Genomic DNA, 19,055 nt, shown 5'->3' on the forward strand with positions numbered 1-19,055 from the left:
GATTTGTGATGGTTGTATTTTCAGGAAGCTTTGGATAAATCAAGGAAAGAAGCTTAGATAAGATTTTTTCTTTATGGCTGCTGTTTGTTAGATGTTTTCAGCTTAAAATAATCTCCATAGCACATCAGTAGTTCTGAGTGGATTCCATTAGTAGATACTGCCAAATTGACTTCTGTAGAATCTGTACCAATTTCTACTCCCACTAGCTATGAATAAGAATGGCTGCTTATACCTAAACCCTTGCAAACATGGCATGTTATAAAATAGTTTGATTTTTTTCTGATCCAGATAGTTGAATAATGATATCTCATTGTATTATATTTAGTATTTCTTTTGTATGAGGTAGATTGAGAATCTTTTCATGTTTATCAGCCATTTTCTTTTTTCTTTTTCTTTTTTTTTTTTAAGACGGAGTCTTGCTGTGTCACCCAGGCTGGTGTGCAGTGGCGCCATCTGGGCTCACCACAACCTCTGCCTCTGGGGTTCAAGTGATTCTCCTGCCTCAGCCTCCTGAGTAGCTGGGATTACAGGCGCGTGCCACCACGCCTGGCTAATTTTTCCATTTTTAGTCAAGATGAGGTTTCACCATGTGTGTCAGGGTGGTCTCGAACTCCTGACCTCATGATCCGCCAGCCTCGGCCTCCTAAAGTGCTGGGATTACAGGTGTGAGCCATTTTTATGTCTTGTTCTATGAATTCTCTATTTGTGTCCTTTGCTTATTTTTACAGTTGGTTGTTGGTCTTACTGAGATACAGGAACTCTTTATATGTTAAGGAACCTAGCCTTTTAAATCTATGTTATGGCCGGGCACATTGGCTCATGCCGGTGATCCTAGCACTTTGGGAGGCTGAGGCAGGAAGACTGCTTGAGGTCAGGAATTTGAGACCATCCTGGGCAACACAGTGAGACCCCATCTCTACAAAAAATAAAAACTTGCCAGGCATGATGGCACATGCCTGTAATCCCAACTACTAGGGAGGCTGAGGCAGGAGGATTGCTTGAGCCCAGAAGGTTCAGGCTGTAGTGAGTTGATCATGCCACCGTACTCCAGCTTGGATGACAGAGTGAGACTCTGTCTCTAAAAAATTTTTTTAAAATCTATGTTATGTGTTGCAAATAGTTTTCTCTATTCTTTGTCTTTCAATTATGGAATTTTTTGCACAATAGAAAAATGTAAATTATTATTTAGCTTCATTTATCAGACTTACTCTCTACCTCTCAGGCTTTGAATTTGTTTAAAAAGGTCTACTTTACTTCAAGATTATAAAATATATTGTTTGGCCAAGTGCAGTGGCTCACGCCTGTAATCCCAGCTCTTTGGGAGGCCAAGGTGGGCAGATCACCTGAGGTCAGGAGTTCAAGACTAGCCTGGTCAAAATAGCAAAACCCCATCTCTACGAAAAAATACAAAAATTATCCGGACACAGTGGTGTGAGCCTGTAGTTCCAGCTCCTTGGGAGGTTGAGGCAGGAAAATTCCTTGAACCTAGGAGGTGGAGGTTGCAGTGAGCTGAGATCGTGCCACTGCCCTAGCCTGGGCGACAGAGCAAGACTCTATCTTAAAAAAAAAAAAAAAAAATTCTTTCCAGGTTTTCTTCTTTTGCTATTATAGTTTGGTTTAAAAATATTATATTTGATTAAATTGATATTAAATTTGTTGTAAAAAGTCAGGTATTACCACTTGAAGGTAGTTGTCCATGTTCTCTGGCATTTTGAAGAATTGGACAAAACACACAAACAAAGCAAGGAAGTGAAAGCAGAAATTTATTTATTTATCTATTTATCGAGACGGAGTTTTGCTCTTGTTGCCCAACCTGCAGCACCATGGCGCGATCTCGGCTCACCGCAGCCTCCGCCTCCTGGGTTCAAGCAATTCTCCTGCCTCAGCCTCCCGAGTAGCTGGGATCACAGGCGTGTGCCACCATGCCTGGCTAATTTTTTGTTTTGTTTTGTTTTGAGACAGAGTCTCGCACTGTCACCCAGGCTGGAGTGCAGTGGCTCGATCTCGGCTCACTGCAAGCTCCCCTTTCTGGGTTCACGCCATTCTCCTGCCTCAGCTTCCCAAGTAGGTGGGACTACAGGCGCCCAACACCATGCCTGGCTAATTTTTTTGTATTTTTAGTAGAGACGGGGTTTCACCGTGTTAGCCAGGATGGTCTCGATTTCCTTACCTCGTGATCTGCCCGCCTCGGCCTCCCAAAGTGCTGGGATTACAGGCGTGAGCCACAGCGCCCAGCCGCAGAAATTTATTTTAAACAAAAGTACACGCCACAGGGTGGGAGCAGGGTTGAACAAGCCTCAAAAGCGTGGGATACAGAATTTTTTGGAGTTTAAATACCTCTAGAGGTTTCCCATTGGCCCACCATCAGTCTGATTGGTTGCGGTAGGGGACCAGTCAGAATGAAGAGTAGGCCAGTAACCAGTTTGATTGGTTGCAGGAAGGGACCAATCAGCATGAAGAGTGGGCCCATGATCAGTCTGATTTTTTCAGGAGAGGAGCTATCAGAGGCCTTGCCTTGCCCTGCCTTGCCCTGCCTTGCCCTGCCTTGCCCTGCCTTGCCCTGCCTTGCCCTGCCCTGCCCTGCCTTGCCCTGCACCTTGCCCTGCCCTGCCCTGCCCTGCCTTGCCTTCCCCTGCCCTGCCTTGCCTTTCTTTCTTTTTTTTTTTTTTGAGATCAAGTCTCGCTCTTGTCGCCCAGGCTGGAGTGCAGTGGCGTGTGATCTCGGCTCACTGCAACCTCCGCCTCCCAGGTTGAAGCTATTCTCCTGCCTCAGCCTCCTGAGTAGCTGGGATTACAGGCGCCCACCACCTCGCCCGGCTAATTTTTGTCCTTTTAGTAGAGACGGGGTTTCGTCATGTTGGCCAGGCTGGTCTCGAACTCCTGATCTGAGGGATCCGCCCGCCTCGGCCTCCCAAAGTGCTAGGATTACAGGCGTGAGCCACTACGACCGGCCGGTATTTTCATTTTTCAACTGCCAGACAGAAAAAGGAGGGCTTGCAACTGCCACGGAGCAACTGCCACGCAGAAAAAGGCGTGGGTGAAAAGAGAGTGGCTTCTGATATCCAGTCAGCAGGAGTCGGCCTGAGGGTCCCCGCCTCCAGACCTTGTTATCCTGCCTCACAGGTAGATATCCAACTTATTTTTTCCATGACTGTCTTGCCTATTCTTTCAATATTATCTCCCCTTATGAATCTTAGAACTTATTTGTCTAATTTCAGGAAGTATCTTATTGATACATTTTTCGGGAAATGTATAGGTTACTTTAGGAATAATTTTGTCAGTGATTAGAAAATCTAAGCAACCTGAAATTCCAGGTTTTCCTAAATACTATTAAAGTAACAACACCTGTCAAAGTAAAAATTAAGGAGACCCGATCTTTTTTTTTTTTTTTTTGAAACGGAGTCTCTCTCTGTCACCCAGGCTGGAGTGAAGTGGCGCAATCTCGGCTCACTGCAACCTCCGCCTCCCGGGTTCAAGCGATTCTCCTGCCTCAGCCTCCTGAGAAGCTGGGATTACAGGCATGCGCCACCAAGCCCGGCTAATTTTTGTACTTTTTTAATATAGATGGGGTTTCGCCATATTGGTCAGGCTGGCCTCGAACTCCTGACCTCGTGATCCACTCTCCTCGGCCTCCGAAAGTGTTGGGATTACAGGCGTGAGCCACCGCGCCTGGCCGCAGGGTTTTATTACTTTCGTTTTGTATCTATAGGAGCCTTAGTCATGAAGGAGCCATGATACATATTTATCAAATTTTTGTAATCTTCTTTAGTTACACATTTAGGTTTGTTGTCCACTTACCCACCCCCCCCCCCCCCCCGCCCCTTGTACTTACAAAGGTGTGGTAAACAGCCTTGGGTTTATTATTCCACATCTTTGTATTTCGGTAGCATATATTTCTAGAGAGGAATTACCATCTAGAAGGGAACAAATGCATATTTTAAATTTTGATAGATACTACGAAGTGATCGTCAAACAGGGCATCAGTGACACTCCCGTCCACAATATAGCGGGTGTCCACTTCCACACACTCCTAAATTCTGAATATACAATTTTTAAAACTTTTGCCAGCCTGTAAATCTGAGGCAATCTAGGTCATGGCATTTACCGTTGAGAGGCAGATACGCAAAAGAATCTCTCCTATTGCCTGGCTTACTGTCATCATTCCATATTTTCCTTATTTTACCGATCAATCTGGCAGTAAAATATGTGTGATGGCTATAGTGTCAGCGAATCTTAAGGAAAAGAATTAAACATCAGACTCCACCGAGCCCTTAAAGAAATCCACGCAAACAGGTTGCTTTTTGAAATCAACACTTCCGACCAGTAACTGAAGGGGTGGAATCTGCTGTAGGGGTATTCGGTGTGTTCCATTCTTAAAGCGGGGAGTTCCTTTTTTTTCCCCTCAGACGAAATCTCACTCTGTTGCCTAGGCTGGAGTGCAGCGGCACGATCTCGGCTCACTGCAACCTCCGCCTCCCGGGTTCAAGCGATTCTCCTGCCTCAGCCTCCCGAGTAGTTGCCTGGGATTACGGGCGCCCGCCACCACGCCCGGCTAATTTTTGTATTTTTAGTAGAGACAGGGTTTCACCATGTTGGCCAGGCTGGTCTCGAACTCCTGATCTCGGGCGATCTGCCCGCCTCAGCCTTCCCAATTGCTGCGATTATAGGCGTGAGCCATCGCGCCCGGCTGGGAGTTCCATTTTTCTGGGAGCTCCTCCAAGACCCTTACCCCCACCCCCAGAAGAACCCAGCTGAGTTCGCGGGCCTGCCTTTGTCTCCAGAGCCACGCAGCGCTCCCAGACACGCTGCGCCGGAGAAGGCAGCTTTCTTCTGCCGTCCTCACCCTAGGAAAGGGGGTTTCTTCCCTGGCCCCGGTGTCCGATGCTCAGGGATCGGGTTCTCCCTCCGAGGGTGCACCTGGAAACCCGAGCGTCGCCCCGGGGCTCGCTTTTTTCAGACCGCGTCCCATACAAGTCCGCGACCCTTCCACGTTTGGGACAGGAGTGGGAGAGCTTAGGGCTTCCTATTTTTTTGTGGGGGGAGTGCAGGTGATTATAAATCTGGGCATGCAGACTACAGGCTTATTTGACCTGCAGCCGAGTGCGGGGCCAAGCGCCGGGCTCCTGGGGCGCCACCGTTTCCAGACGCGCAGCCACCCGGACTGGACGAGGGGCGGGGTCCGACCTAACTGCCATCCGATGGACAGCGTTTTTTATTCGCGGTTTTTACCCTGGACTTTGGCTTAGTTAAACCTAAAGAGCTTTTTGGAATCTTATCTTTCCCAACGTCTATGAAGTGGGAACTCAATCTCCAACCCTCTACGTGTGTGTGTGTGTTCAGCGAAGGGAATTCACCCCGGAGAAGAGCCCTGGGTCACTAAAGGGCCGGGCACCACGAGGGTGGAAAAATCCTTCAGAACCAGCCAATGGCGGTACGGCCTGCCCTGAGGGCCCGCCTCTCCGGCGCCCTCAGACATCACGCAGTCGTTGTTGTGATTGGCGGATTTAGGCGGAAAGCTCGCTAGCCTAAACCACAGAGGGTTTTGATTGGTTGCAGCGAACAGCTGCATTTCTATAGTCCAAACCTGGAGCAGTTTAGTGATAAATCCCGCCCTAAAAGGCATTTGATAACCGTTTTACATGTTGTAAGGCAAAGGGTGATTGGTCAGAGAGCTCACGGATTCAGTCGGTAGTAAACACAACCAGACTTCAGGGACCGTGGATTGGTCAGTTTTTCCGGGGGCTAAGTAAATTCCTCCAGGTTCCGCGCGCCGGCTGGCTGCACTCCTACCCCGGCCCCGCCCTTCCCGTTGCTGATTGGTTGCAGCCCAACTGGGGGAGGAGGAATGGGGCGGAGTAGGCGCTCTTGCATTACGTCACTTCCGCTTATCCTCGGGCCCCGCCGCCGTGTTCTCAGAGTGCCGCGGCGAACTGGCTGGAGGAGCTAGGGGACTAGAGGCGGGGTGGGAGGGGGGCGGGTGGAAGGGGGAGGAAGTCCCGTAACGGAGACGCTGGTCTGGACGTTCCCACCTCCTCTGACACTGCCGAGTCCGATCGGAGAGGGGTCACCGCCTCCTTCAGCGAGGAGGAGGGGGGGCGGAGCCCGACTCAGGTGAGGAGACCCCGTCAGCGAGTATCGTGATGGCGGGCGCGCTCACGTGGGGAAGGTTGAGCACCAGGGGCGAGCCAAGGCGTCGGGGAGCGCGCAGACGTGTACTGGTGCCCCCGGACTACCCTGGCTGTCTTTCGGAGGGAGCATTGTTACCGTTGGAGCCAAGGGGCCAGGCGGGTTCTTCTGCGCAGGCGTCCCCGGTGTCCCGACGCCAGGCTGTCTGCGGGGTGGGGCGGGGGCTGGTACCCCTGCGTCCCCGGCTGGCGACGTAGGTTCCCGAATGGGGTGGGAAAGGCCTCAGGCCCAGCGGCCTGGCGGGATGAAGAGAGGATCTGCTGCCCTGCGGGATGTGGTCGGACGGCTCCCTTGCCCCCATCCTGGGTCTTGAGCGACGAGGTTTCATTTCACCAGAGCAAGGCCATAGGCAGACTGCCATCGGGAGCCAGCCGCCGACCCTGGAGGGGTGGAGCCAGTGTTTCGGAATGCCCCAACTTGTTATGAGAGGACTGAAGTGTTTAATAGGCATTTATTGAATGCCCACTACTCCCAGGCTTCGTGCGAGGAGCTGTGGGGGATGCGGTGGTAAGACATTGCCGTCCCATCTTCTCCTGTTTGGAGGACAGATTTGTATGTAAATAATAAAAGGCAGTGAATTAAGGGGTGTTGAAGGTTAGTTTTTTCCTTTCATAATGGTCATTTTTTTTTTAAGTCAGCGTTCTGGCATAGTGAAGGATATTGTGGAAACTAATTTTCTGAACAGAAGGCAAATCCTAAATAATTTGGAGGAAAAATTTTAGGTGAAAGCACAGTACAGTTGATTACTAAGTAGTATCTTCTGACTCTAGTTAACTTGAATTAATAGAAGAAACTCTTCACCTTCAAAAATTGAAGCAAAAATATTCCAAAACATGTTCTCATATTTTTCACTTGTATTAAGTAGAGGACATTACGGGCTTTTCTTTAGAGGTTGAAGAGAATGCTGTGCCTTAGTCATTAAGTCATTGGTAATTTGTTGTCCTAGTATGGGCTGTTGTGCTTAGATGTAAAAGGCTGGGCAGAACTTGCTTTTCATTTGCCTAAACTCTTGTGATTTCTGTGGGGACGGTGGTTGGCAGTAAGCTAATAGTTCAGAGGGAAAAGTCCAGATGGGAAGAAGACAAGGAATTTTAGAGAAAAGCCCCTAAGCCAAAGGAAACCGTTCACTCTTCCTTTTAACCCTTCTGGAAATCTCATCAAATTTGGGAAGATTGACCTGGCCACCACAGCCAGCTTGGTGACCTTACAGGTAAGACTACTTGGGTGGGGACCTGTTCTGGGCCCTTGGGTTTTGCTGAATAAACAGACTCTTTTTTTGAAGAGTCCTGAAGTCAACTCGTTTACTAGAGATTTGCCCCTTTTCCCTAAAAGTTGTGTCAAAACATAACTTTTAGTTAGCTGAGGATGCTGGCAAGCTGGATTTTGGTTAATTGATATGTCTCTAGCAGAATTCTGAAAATGGTAAGATTTGGAGGAAAGGCATCTTACAGACTTAGGAGCGAACGCTCTCAAAAGAGACTCACAAGACTGTCCCCAAAGTGGAAGTAATAAAAAATCACTGGGATATCAAATAGTACTTAAAGAACTCAGCATGAATTATATCGAATTGGAGACTTTAAAATATCTTGTGTTCAGTGAAATTGACAAAACCTGGTGTAGTGCTGACAGAGAATCTTGAATCTGGCTCACATTCGTTTTGGAAATGGAAAAAAGAACCCAAGGTATTGATTCTATGTTAGCTTTCAACCTTTTTTTTAATGTAAATTAATTTTAAATACTTTCCCCCTCTGTCAGTTTTAAGCGTGTGATTTTTCTTTTACTGTACGTAATATTTCTCAAATATGGATGTTGTCTAGTAGAGCCAGTTTTGTTAGTGTAGCAGGTGGGATGGAATGTAGCACTACACTATGCCTTTTGTCTAAGTATGAAGTGAACTTCTCATCTCCTAAAAGACCAGCTGTTTCTGAGTGAACTATTGCTCTTTGCATATGTTCTCATCATTTTCACCACTGAATAGTAGCTTTTAATTTCAAGATCCAGTTTTAGAGGTGCCTTTCATTTTATTAGTTATACATGTATTTCCTAAAAGCTTTGATTTATCTTGACATCCCAAACAGATTAGGTTACTCTGACAATTCGAAGGGTAAGGAGGGCAGAGAAGAATTTTATTGAGTGATGGAACAGCTCTCAGAGAAGAGGGCATGCAGGGGGTGGTCTCTTTCCCAGTGTGGCTGGTTCCGGGGCTTCTTAGGGACTCAGAATGGGGAGTGTGTGCTGATTGGTTTCTGATGCAAAAAGTTTAAAGGGAAGGCCGGGTGTGGTGGCTCACACCTGTAATTACTGCAATTGGGGAGGCTGAGGCGGGCAGATTGCCTGAGCTCAGGAGTTCAAGACCAATCTGGCCAACATGGTGAAACCCTGTCTCTACTAAAAATACAAAAATTAACCCGGCATGGTGACGTGCGCCTGTAATCCCAGCTACTCAGGAGGCTGAGGCGGAAGAATCGCTTGAGCCTGGGAGGCAGAAGTTGCATTGAGCTGAGAGCGTGCCACTGCACACTTGGAGTCTTGGAGACAGAGTGAGACCCTGTCTCAAAAAAAAAAAAAAAAAACAAAAACGGTTAAAGCAAAGACACCACTCAAAGGTGGGCACGACAGTGTAGAAAACCAATTAGGAAAGGGGTAGATATATGTAAAATAGGTGAAGGGTGGGGATCAATCAGAGGAAAGCATGCCAAATGGGAACACAGGTTCTCAATCTGGTCCGTGGATTTGACTTGTAGCTTGGCTTTCAAGCTTTTAAACTGTCTTCGGCTTGGAGGTGGGGTTTCACTGGGGATGTGCCCCTGTCTGCCTAGGCATTTGTCTGTCTCCTGCCTCTATCATAGTAGTCATTGGCAGACAGTTTTCCTTCTTCCTTGAAGACAGGATACCATAAGTAAGCATTATGCCATAGCTTCATTGGCAGTTTTTTTCCTAGTGTTACATGAAATAATGCATTTTATAATCACAGACATCTTAGATTTAATGAAATTTGGTAAAATTAATAGAATTTTAGCTCAGGTGGCACACACCTGTAGTCCCAACTACTTGGGAGTCTGAGGCAGGAGGATCACTTGAGTTCAAACCAGCCCAGGCAACATAGTAAAATCCTGGCTGCCTACCCCCCATAAAGAGACTTTTGTACCCAACTAATTCCTTGTAATTGTAACCAATGAATTTTCCTAATTCGTTTTCCTGCTCTGGAAAATGTTTGTTACTGAAAAGAAGCCTATCAAGCGTGATATTTTTCCTTATGTAAATGGAAATTAACAAATAAAATGTTCATTTTACAAATTTTAAAGGATAATTAAGTGATAGGTCTACTTTTTGGAAATTATACTTGGTAATCTGTTACTTTGTATGGTAACAGGTTTACAAATGCCTTTATTCCTAATTTACTTTTTTTTTTGAGACAGGGTCTCACTCTGTCACCCAGGCTTGAGTGCAATGGCATAATCTGATCTCGGGTCACTGCAACCTCCGCCTCCTGGGTTCAAATGATTCTTGTGTCTCAGCCTCCTGAGTAGCTGGGACTACAGCTCGTGCCACCATGCCCGACTAATTTTTGTACTTTTTGGTAGAGACAGGGTTTCACCATGTTGGCCAGGCTGGTCTTGAACTCCTGACCTCAGGTGATCCGACTGCCTTGGCCTCCCAAAGTGCGTGATTACAGGCATGAGAGCCACTGCACCTGGCTGATTGCCATTTTCTTAAGTTTAAAATGTTTAGGGTGAGTTGCTCCCCTTTTTTTCTATGCATGATATTGTTGACATGGTATTAATTTTTCAGTACATCTTAGTCAATTATAATTTAAAATCCACTCAACCATCTTCCTCTAAAAATACAAGGCTTTCACCTTTATAGTCCTTATGGTTTAGTCTTTTTTGCGAAGAGGATTTGAGGAAGGAAGACCGGGAAAACAAAATCCAGTGTTTGGGCATTCGGTTGTGGGAGGAGCCCAGAAATGCTACAAAAATCTAAACACATTTAAGTTACTTACATTGTACTTATTTTGAATAGATGATCAAAAGCAACTCTGCAGGTCAAGTGAAGGTCACTTGCTGAGCATTATTGATTTGATAAATGATTGAGAAGTGAAGGCATATACTGCTTTGAAAGTAAACTAGGTGTAAGAAATGGATTAAGTCCATGTTCATCTTCTCTGTTGGAAAGGCACCATAATAATAGTGTCTCCAAAGCTTTGTCATAGTTTTCATCTTGATAAAAGTTTAGTTTTTTTTTTCTTTCTACTTTGTTCTGTTTTGCTTTTGAGATAGGGTCTTGCTCTGTCACCTGGGCTGGAGTGTAGTGGGATGGTCATAACTCACTGCAGCCCCAAACTGCTGGGCTCAAGCAACCCTCCCCCACCCAGCCTCCCAAGTAGCTGGGACTACAGGCATGCACCACCACGCCCAGCTAATTTTTGTATTTTTTGTGGAGGTGGGGGTCTCCCTATGTTTTCCAGGCTGGTCTTAGACTCCTGGACTCAAGCATTTCTCCCACTTTGGCCTCCCAACATGTTGAGATTATAGGCGTGAGCCACCATGCCCAGCACCCAGCTAATTAAAAAAAAATTTTTTTGTAGAGAAAAGGTTTTGCTATGTTAACCAAGCAGGTCTCAAATGAGCCTCCCACTTCAGCCTCCCAAAGTACTGGGATTACAGGTGTGAGCCCCGCATCTGGCCTAATTTTTTGCGGGGGGAGTGTTCACTCTTATTGCCCAGGCTGGATCCAGCGCAATGGCGCGATCTTGGCTCACTGCAACCTCCACCTCCCGGGTTCAAGCGATTCTCCTGCCTCAGCCCCCGAGTAGCTGGGATTACAGGCATGCACCACCATGCCCAGCTAATTTTTTATTTTTGGCAGAGACAGGGTTTCTCCATGTTGGTCAGGCTAGTTTCGAACTTCCGACCTCAGTTGATCCACCCGCCTCGGCCTCCCAAAGTGCTGGGATTACAGGCGTGAGCCACCGTGCCTAACTGGACTAATTTTTTTCATTAAGAAAGAAGTTTCTTGGCCAGGCCCAGCATTTTGGGAGGCTGAGGTAGGCAGATCACAAGGTCAGTAGCTTGAGACTAGCCTGGCTAATATGATGAAACCCGGTCTTTACTAAAAATTAAAAAAGATGGCCTGGTGCAGTGGCTCACGCCTGTAATCCCAGCACTTTGGGAGGCCGAGACGGACGGATCACGAGGTCAGGAGATCGAGACCATCCTGCCTAACAAGGTGAAACCCCGTCTGTACTAAAAATACAAAAAATTAGCCAGGCGTGGTGGCGGGCGCCCGTAGTCCCAGCTACTCGGGAGGCTAAGGCAGGAGAATGGCATGAACCCGGGAGGCAGAGCTTGCAGTGAGCCGAGATCGCACCACTGCACTCCAGCCTGGGCAACAGAGCAAGACTCATCTCAAAAAAAAAAAAAAAAAATTAGCTGGGCATGGTGGTGCATGCCTGTAATCCCAGCTATTCTGGAGGCTGAGGCAGGAGGATTGCTTGAACTGGAGGTTGCAGTGAGCTGAGATTGTGCCACTGCACTCCAGCCTGGGTAACAGAGTGAGACTCTGCCTGAAAAAAAAAAAAAGTTTCTTGATCTGTCAGGGGTAAAAGACATGTTTAAAAGTTGTTTATGCTACACATCAGTTGGGATTGGAAAGAAAAGAAAACTTTTTTTTTTTTTTTTGAGATAGAGTTTTGCTCTTGTTGCCCAGACTGGAGTACAATGGTGCGATCTTGGCTCACTGCAACCTCTGCCTCCCAGGTTCAAGCGATTCTCCTGCCTCAGCCTCCCGAGTAGCTGGGATTACAGGCATGTGTCACCACGCCCCACCAATTTTTTGTATTTTTAGTAGAGACGGCTTTTCTCCATGTTGGTCAGGCTGGTCTCAAACTCCTGACCTCAGGTGATCCACCTGCCTCGGCCTCCCAAAGTGCTGGGAGTACAGGCTGAGAAGCAGGGGCTGGCATGCCCATGCCCTGTTTTACATTTTTTGTAAATCTCTTTAATATGTAGTTTAATAGAAGACAGCTGGATTCCATTAAATGCTTCTGCGTTCATTTTGCCGTGATACACTGTTTTGATTAAAATATACCAAAAAACTCCAGCATCACACAAATATGTAGTTGGAAAGGGAGGATAATTTCAGTAGATTTTTCAGATAATTTTGGACATTCTTACTCTGATACTGTACCAAAACTCCACAAGTGGTATTTTCTTAAGTGATTAGTGCAATGTGGAATCTGAAATTATGTCAATGAACTTTTCATATTCTGTTGCATTAAAATACATTAGCTTATGTTTTGTACCTTGAATGAATTTTTACCCATACCTTGTTTTATAGCATTATTGTTACATGGCTACATGGTCATTTGGAAAATACTGATTTCAGAGTTATGCAGATCTTCCAAATGTTGACACATTTATTATACAATGTAAAAAAATCACATTTCATTAGTATCACCAATGATCTGTCAGAAGAATTTGAGCATGTGGGAAGCTGTCAAGCTCACAGTGACAGATACAAGTTTTCCAAAATACTAATTTTCACCTGAATTCTCAAACTTTTTTATTGGCAATAAGTACTAAGTTATCTTATTTAAAATAACAGGCTTGTTTCATTCATTTTTTCATTCATTTTCAAGAAAATGGCAAATACTTCTAAATAACCATAGTTTGTCATTCGTTCTTTCAAGTAAAAATAGTGTCCCATGAGAAAAGCAATTAGTTGAGCCACCTCAAAAACTGCCCAAGTACTTTTTCTTGAGGCAACTTGTATTTCAGAATGCAGGAGGAAAACTTCAGGTGTACTTCCCATTTTATCACACATATTGAAAACAGGTACTCAAGAGTCGAGACTTAATAACAGATGTAGGGAAGGGGAGTCTGGGTCTCCATTGGAGTGAGCATTTGGTTAGTAGTAGCTGTGTTCAGCACAGATGTTTGGCATTCTGACCTGATTGTTCCTGCTGCCTAGCTTAATTTCTTCCCAGTTCAATCTTATGTATCCAGCCTTCCCATCAATTCCATGATCAAACTAATAGCCTTTCAGTAAATTACTTTTATGTTTAGGATCAATTTTTGTTGCTGCAACCAATGACTCTGGCTGATGTGCTGCTTAAACTTAAGAAAAAAACCCTAAAATACTTTTTAAGAAAGTAATCTCAAAAGTGATGATAGCCTTTAGTTCAAAAGTATGTGCCTCATGGTTAACCTTTCTGATGACTTGTAATTATTAACATCAGTTATGAGCAGTCACTATCCAATACCTACCTTTCTAGCCATACTATTTTCCAGCCAAATCGAATACATTGCTTTACCCACCTCAACCCCTTCTCCACCTTTACCTCTGTCTAGGGGTTTGTCCAAATCCAACCAAGACCTAGCTCTGTTGTCAACGCTACCATGAAGCTAGAAATAACCTTTGCCTTCTCCAAACCATTGAGAGGTTCTTTCACCTCTTATATGGCACTTAGTGCCTTCCACTTTGTAATATCGTTATTCATGTATATCTTATTTCCACTAAATACCTGTGACAGTTAGTACTGTCCCATACAAATCTATGCTCCACAGCGCTTAACCTTGAACAAGTAAGCACTTTAAAACATTAGATGATGCTGGCATGGTGGCTCACACTTGTAATCTCAGCACTTTGGGAGGCCAAGGTAGGAGGAATACCTGAGCCCAGGAGTTCGAGACCAGCCAGAGCAACATAGTGAGACCCGTCTCTACAAAGAATAAAAAATTAGCTGGGCATGGTGACGTGCCTGTAGTACCAGTATTTGGGAGGCTGTGGTGGGAGAGTCACTTGAGCTAGGGAAGTGGAGGCTACAGTGAGCTGTGATTGCACCACCACACTCCAGCCTGGGTGGCAAAGCAAGACTCTGTCTCAAAAACAAAACAAAACAAAAAACATATTACATGAATGAACTTGTATACAAAAAATACACAAGTACCTTTATGGGCTGTTGAGGTCCCTTGAGCTGTATACTACCTAGCTCCAAGCTGCTGGGCCTCTTTTCCCCCTTAGTGGGTCACCTGTCTCTTTCTGCAGCTATCAACTTAACTTCATTTAAGCAGCCACTCCTTGCTCTCATTCTGGAGTTGCTGCTTCAGTTAGTTAGGGAACTAGAAAAACTTGAATTTTGTTTCGAACAAAAGACTGTGTGAGGGCTTGAGGGACTTTCCTATGAGAAAATCTTTCATCCATAGTCTTTGATCTTTATTTTGGATATTCTGAGACTTTTTCTTCTGGTTTTTGGCTGATTTTAGAGATAGTTGTGATTCTCAGAAAAGTGATTTTTGGGTAATACATTATACTTCATCCGTATATAGCAAAAGTTTATTCAGCAAATAATTTACTGAGTATTTTATGTCAGGCACTTTGAGAGAGAGAAAATACAGTTCCTGCCCTCAATAAGCTGTTTTAGTAGAAAAAGCATTTGAGATTGTACTAGGAACCTAAGTAGGGCACTAATACCTTTTCTTATTCAAACTGAGTTATAGAGCTCTAGGTCAATTCATCCCTAGGGATTTTAGCCTGGAAAACAAGGTGGCAATGTGGGGAGAATTGGAGAGTTAGGTGAGATGGTCAGGGCTTCCAGCTCGCCTTCCTCAGTCATGCTCATCTTTAGTCACTAGTGGAATTTTCTTGTTTCATAGAACTAACCTGTTCAGTTTCTGAGCCAACCCTGACAGAGCAGAACCAGAGATATTATGACATTAGTCATGCTGACAGGTCTGGTTTCTTGGGGTTAACCCAGGCATCATTGTGCCCACCTAGTTCCAGCCTTCCCCTACTCCCACTTTGCTGGTCAAATTAGAACAATGGATGGATGTTCCAGTACTCCGCTCTGTCTGACTTGGAGCCCTGTCAAAATTCCTAGCCTGGGCCAGGTGGGTGGGTGGCTCACGGCTGTAATCCCAGCACTTTGGGAGGCTGAGGCAGGTGGATTGATTGAGCCCAGGAGTTTGAAACCAGCCTGGGCAACATGGCAAAACCCCCTATCTACAAAAAATACAAAAATTAGCCAGGCATGGTGACACGCACCTGTAGTCCCAGCTACCCAGGAGGCTGAGGTGGGAGGATCACCTTGAGCCTGGGAGGTCAAGGCTGCAGTGAACCGTGATCAGGCCACTGTACTCCAGCCTGAGTGAGAGAGTGAGATCCTGCCTCAAAAAAAGAAAAAAAGAAAAAATCCTAGCCTGCACTTCCGGAGCCTGTGGTAGGAGGATTGCTTGAGCCCTGGAGTTCAAAAGCAGCCTGGGCATATTGAGACCCCACCTGTATTTAAAAAAAAAAAAATCCTAGCCTACTTGAGTGGGTCCTTGCTTTGTTCTGCTCTCTGACTTTTGTTTTCATCTATATCGTCTTTACAAGTGGAGGAAATGTTCTGTCTAGTTATTTTTCTGCTGATGAAATGGGAGAGTTCTCTGAACCCCCCTCGCAGGACGTGTAACAATGATGTGGCTCATCTGTTTGGCTGCCACCACTGCTAAAACCCTTTACAGGAGGAGGAGCACAGAGACAGGCAGGGGCAGGAGCTGGGGCAAGCTCTTTTAGGCTGTGGCCCCACGGTGGCATCTAGGGGTGGGTGCCTGCAGCTCCCGAAGCCCCATTGGGCTTGCTACAGTGCTCTTTTAGCTTGCCATATGCAGATGGGTTAAGTGTTAACCAGCTCAGTACCTTCTTGGTATTTGGGTTCTTGTCCAGCATCCAGGAAGAATCGGGTCACACATGGACTTGAAGGATGGTATATTCGGGATTTTATTGGATGATGGAGGTGGCTCTCAGTGGGATGGATGGGGAGCTGGAAAGGGGATGGAGTGGGAAGATGATCTTCCCCTGGAGTTCGGCTGTCCTGTGGCCGATCTCTCTGACCATCCCCAGCTGAATGGCTCTTGACATTCAGATGCTCCTTCTCTTCTCTCCTTGGCCACGCTGCTCTTATGCTCCTCTGCACATTCTGTTTGTCTGCTCATCTGCCTGTGGAACCTGGGGTTTGGGGTTTATATGTGTACAGGATAGCATGGTGTGGCAGGCCAAAAGGCAACATTTGGGTGCAAAAACAGGAATGCCTGTTCCCATTTAGGGCCACAGGTTTCCAGGCTTGAGGGTGGGGCCTTAGCTGGGGTACTGCCTTCTTCTACCCAGCATTTCCCTGTCTCCTGTCCATATCACTAGGGTTTTTGTTTTTGCTGAGCCCACACAGAAGTAGGATCTGCTAGGGTTTTATCTAGATTGGGCTACTGAATGTTAAGGATTCCTTAGAATGTTAATTTGCTTTCTGCAGGTGACAACTGTGTGGATCCTGCCTGGCAGGCAAGCAGCAAATTACTTGATATGGTAGTAGATGATGTTTGAGTATGGGTGCGGTTTTTGTTATGAATGAAGTATATTATTGAGAAGCATGTGGGTATATCAGTATATAAATTAAATAGTTTAAAATGTGCTGGTTTGTTCTCCGAAGACAGAAAGGAACTTTATTAGCCTAAGTAAAGCATTATTAGAAAAGTAAATCTATTGAGAAAAGTCATCTTTTGATTATTCATGTTAATGTAATGGACAGTAATGAGAGTGTATTTTCTTAATTATATTTAGTTTTGAAATTCCTAAATATTTGTTCCTGCAGATAACAAATACTGAACTTTACACTTGCTTTGGGTTAGACACAGTTATACATCAGTAGATTGCTTGCCACACTCTCCTCCAGCTATGTTGACTCATATTGTCACATTTTGGAGCCTTTTAAAGAGACCTGAAGCCTTTTTCCTTGGTTAGAAGGCTTCAGACAGGCAGCTTTGGGTAAAACTCTTATTTACTCAGCCTGAGCTCTGTTAAGGCTTTTAGACTGGCCCTCTGACTTTGCTAGAATTACTTGAGAGTTCTGAGTAAGAATGATCTTGATTCATGATTCCCTTCCATCAGAGCAGATAATAGCAAATTTTATATCCCCCAAACGAACTGAATTTTTAAAATATTCCCTCTAGATCCAAAAAAGTTCTAAAGGTTTTGAGATAGCTGTATTATATAGGTTTTCCTGGGAGATGTAATTTGAACTTCATGTTTGACTGTGTGGCAGAGATCCAACACAAACCAGGTTAAGGTAAAAGGGGAGTTCACTGGCTCATGAAACAAGTCCTAGGGTGGTGCCAACTTTAGTCATGCCTGGATTCCAGAGTCTTGATACCTTCTGGACACTGTTTTTGGTATCACTTTCTTCTGTGTTGGCTTCATTCTCAAACAGGCAAAAATGGTCACTCTCAGTGCTGGATTTATAACTCCCTCACAGTTTGTAATCTGGGTTGAGATAGTCTCTTTCTTGATATACCAGCAAAAGCCCACAGGCAGACTCCATTGGCAGAACTTGGGTCACATACCCATGTCTGAAACAATCACTGTAATCAAGGAGAGTGGGTACCAAGTTGACTGGGTCTCCCTGGATCCTCCGTCTCCTGGTGAACTCAGGTGTTTGGGGCAGTTCGATCTGTACTACCTGGACTCATGGACTAAGAATGGGTGGGAAGTGATTTTCTCCAATGACATAGAGGGACCCCCTCTCCCCGAAAAGGTGGAGATAGTATTTGAATGTTGATTTGTGGGGAAATGGTAAAAAGTTTCACACCGTTACAGTTACTTAGTGCTGTGTAACAGATCTGAAAACTTCATGGTGCTCACACCTGTAATCCCAACACTTGGAAGGCTGAGGCGGAAGGATCCCTTGAGCACAGGAGTTCAAGACCAGCCTGGCCATCATAGGGAACCCTGTCTCTACAAAAAAAAAAGCTGCGTGTGGTGGTCTGTGCCTGTAATCCCAGCTAACGGGAGGCTGAGGTGGGAGGATTGCTTAAGCTCAGGAGTTCAAGGCTGTAGTGAGCTATAACTGTGCCAGCACTCCAGCCTGGATGACAGAGCAAGACCCTGTCACTATTTAAAGAGAGAGAGAGACAGACAGACAGACATGTGGCATCTTAGAATCCAATGAAGGAATAGAGATTTCTTGTTCACCTAATGGTTATGGGACAGGGGTAGGGGATTGAGAGTGCAACCTATATGATGTAAATATACAAGAATATTCCTTACTAATAGACAGTAGCATCTGTTTATCCATATGGTTACATGTTACTTTATTTTTTAGTATCACCAGGTGTGTAGCAGATACTGTGTAGCTCTGACCAGATCCCCTTGATCCCTATTACCGGTTCTGTGCACCCATCCTATAGCTATTGTGTGCTTAACAGCTTGCATCTGTGACTCTTGAGGACTATCTTTGGGTGACTGGCATCACTTTGTGCATGGGCCCAGAGAACCAGAAGTGCCTGGCAGTTTACATTGCCCTAGGGAGGCTTTTAGTCATTGACTGAGTGACTGCAGGGCTATGAAAGACCAGCACCTTTGCCTTGAGGTGGCTCAAACTCAGAGGCATTGTTTATACTCCAGAGCACCCCTGCTAGAACACACTAAGGCTGGGATTTTGCCCCATATTATACCTTTACTTGGCTGCTGCTTCCTTCTCCTGCTCCTTACTCCCATTTTCTCCTGGGAACTTCTTGATAAATCACTTGCACTTGAATCTTTCTCTTATGTTTTGCCTCTGGGGAACCCTAATTAAAACAGTACGAATCTAAGCCTCCTTTGTATTCATAGTCTTTGGAATCACTTTTGCGCTTCATATTAATAGTGATATACACTGCTATTTCCAACTAATTCTTGGAATATTGACTTCTGGGTTTTGGGGATGGCCAAAACATATATCAAAAATGATGCTAGTATTTGGTTTAACTCATGCTGCATTTGGTTTAACTCATGACCCCATTTTTACTGTGAGTTATGCTTCTGTTACTAGATATTTTAAATAGCTTATCTTAAAATTC

At 45.3% G+C, this 19,055-nt stretch overlaps 1 protein-coding gene across 4 annotated transcripts in view; it reads left to right on the forward strand.

The window, feature by feature from the left end:
• Positions 1-2,474: 2,474 nt before the first annotated feature.
• Positions 2,475-19,055, forward strand: part of ZBTB5 (zinc finger and BTB domain containing 5) — a 30,748-nt gene continuing 14,167 nt past the window's right edge. Inside the window, exons 1-2 of one of the 4 annotated variants that reach the window (XM_063788557.1) lie at positions 5,875-6,111; positions 7,358-7,396. The gene's annotated coding sequence lies outside the window, so the exon portion shown is untranslated. Of the gene's footprint in view, positions 3,124-5,874; positions 6,112-7,357; positions 7,397-19,055 lie in introns of those variants that run through there. The other 3 variants (XM_063788559.1, XM_063788558.1, XM_003312088.5) reach the window with 3 other exon arrangements.

This window comes from Pan troglodytes, chromosome 11, assembly GCF_028858775.2.
Source record: "Pan troglodytes isolate AG18354 chromosome 11, NHGRI_mPanTro3-v2.0_pri, whole genome shotgun sequence".
Lineage (NCBI taxonomy): Eukaryota > Metazoa > Chordata > Mammalia > Primates > Hominidae > Pan > Pan troglodytes.